The sequence below is a fragment of the Pinus tabuliformis genome, chromosome 3_1 (genome assembly GCF_031772625.1).
Source record: "Pinus tabuliformis cultivar Carrire ecotype Pingquan chromosome 3_1, CPIR1, whole genome shotgun sequence".
In the NCBI taxonomy this organism is placed as follows: domain Eukaryota; kingdom Viridiplantae; phylum Streptophyta; class Pinopsida; order Pinales; family Pinaceae; genus Pinus; species Pinus tabuliformis.
In genome coordinates this window covers 567,236,448-567,238,759 of record NC_142301.1, presented here as the reverse complement: position 1 = coordinate 567,238,759, position 2,312 = coordinate 567,236,448, and the positions used below count along the sequence as shown (strand labels likewise).

The 2,312-nt window shown below is 37.5% G+C and overlaps 1 pseudogene; it reads left to right on the top strand.

The window, feature by feature from the left end:
* Window positions 1–421: 421 nt before the first annotated feature.
* LOC149188252 (uncharacterized) lies at window positions 422–1,953 on the top strand (annotated as a pseudogene).
* Window positions 1,954–2,312: the final 359 nt, after the last annotated feature.

Sequence of the window (2,312 nt, the reverse complement as noted above, 5' to 3'; positions counted from 1 at the left end):
TTGAAGGATTTCGACATTCCTCCTTTCAAGGATTATGAAAAGTGCTCAGCCAATAGTAGCGGGAGGAAGAGGAGGAATTTGTAAAGAGGTATCACGCAACGTCCATAGGGAAAATGGGCTAATGAGATGAGATATCCTAGAAGGGGCATTAGGGTTTGGCTTCCACATTTTTTCCATTGAGCCAGTCTTCCCTGAGGGCACACGTGACATGGTGGGTTAGGATTTTCATAGGGAAAATGGGCTAATGAGATGAGATATCCTAGAAGGGGCATTAGGGTTTGGCTTCCACATTTTTTCCATTGAGCCAGTCTTCCCTGAGGGCACACGTGACATGGTGGGTTAGGATTTTCAGATCAGATGAAGGAAGGAGGAAGGTTTAGGGTTCAAATCTTCGTAAGAAATATATCTTCACATCAACACCATGGTGGATAAGTTCGTAAAGGAGCTGACAAAAGCTCTGAAAGCTGATATTCAGGACAAGATTATGAAGGAGAGGGAGATGAAGAGTTACATTGAGGAACAAGAGCATGAAGTACCTAAAAGAGAGGCTGCCTGGAAAGCTGAAATTTCCTGTAGGGAGGTAAATATCTTCATTTAATTGTAAATCTCTTTCAGTCTTGGATATCTTACCTTAGTAATGAGTCCAAACACTTTTTTCCTTTTTTTTTAATGAAATAAAACAATAGAAACCAACTTCTAAATAAAAAGTATACAACAAATAAATACGTATGATACAGTCTTATTGTAGAGATCGATACAAGATCCTTTGCAATAATGCCTTACAACTTCCTCTATCTCTTATGGTCGATTGTTGGTTAGGGTTTCACCCTAAACTCTTAGGGGAATTATTCTAACTAGAAACCTTGGCCAATCTTTAGAATGGTCGTAAATATAAAAAGAAATATTTCTTATTTTTTCTTTCTAAGTTTGAAGATTCTATATGTTCTTTATAATATAATTGGTGATTTCTTTCACAATCCTATAAAACTTTGGGCCACGATTTGTTAGATCTACATCAATTTTTTTTGCCAATGTTTCTGATTTACAAAATTATTTATTAGACAAGTTATCTCTTTTCTAAAGTCTTCCTTGAGGACGTAATAGGCAAAAGGGATTTGGGGAGCAAAAAACACGATCAGAAATGTTACAAAGGACCAACAATCAATGTCTATTTCCCAGCATGAACCCTCATGCCATGCAACCCCTACAATTGTTCCTAGCAAGAATTGAGTAGTAATCATAAGAATTGATTTTATATTCATTCATTTGTCCATTCACGGCCAACAGTTGGGCCAAGATGTTGAATGAATACATATTCCTTCAGACTCGCCCCTACTCTTCTACTCCGTCAAGTATTTAATGGAAGTTTATGCCATGCAAATAGCTTTTGTTTTGGAAGCTTGGGACTACAACCTGACCAGAGATTATTGGAGGATATTGCACCAGTGTTACCCTAACCGGCCCGTTTCTCCTCACCATCTCCAAGAGCTTTGGGTTCTTATATGGGATCTAGACATTGATAACTATGAAAAGAACCCCAACCTTGAAAACATCAAGAAACAACGATGTTATAATTATTCGGATATAGTGACGGTTGCACAACGATAGGTTGAATATTATGAAGGAAAGATCAAACACTTCTTCACTGAGCACCTCCATGCCTAAGATGAGATCCAATTTGTTCTCGAAGGAGGAGGTTACTTCGACATCCGGGACAACGATGAGAAATGGATACGCTTCCGCAAAAAGAAAGGGCATCTCATAGTCCTTCCATCCGGCATGTACCACTGTTTTACCCTCGATACAACCAATTATGTCAAGGAAATGAGGTTATTCACGGGGTTGTCTTGCTAGACACAACGTCAATGACCTGATGATGACATGGAAGCCAGGATGAATTACCTAGCAAAGGTGTTGAAAAACCTTGTTGTTGCAGTGCAAAGAACCGTTTGATTAAATAATGTGTTTGTACTCTGATTTTCGTTTGAATTTTATTCATTCATTTTTCCCTACACTTGTTGTTTTTTCCATTTTTTTCGGTACATTCATTGCCAAGGTTTGAAGCCATTTCACTGGTTAATGCTTCTGAGTAACGCAAACCATAATTATTTATTTAGGATCGTGTTTTGTGTGCAGGGATTTGAAGACATAACCAAATATCTTCTAGAAGGAAGAGGAGAGGCGTCTTGAAGAAGAGGAGAAGAAGAAGGTAAATTCTTGTATTTTACTATCTTTTTTAGCTCTTCATTGCTCATATCTATTACGCTAAATTAGGACAATTTATCATAATTATAATTTGTTATTCAAGTTTA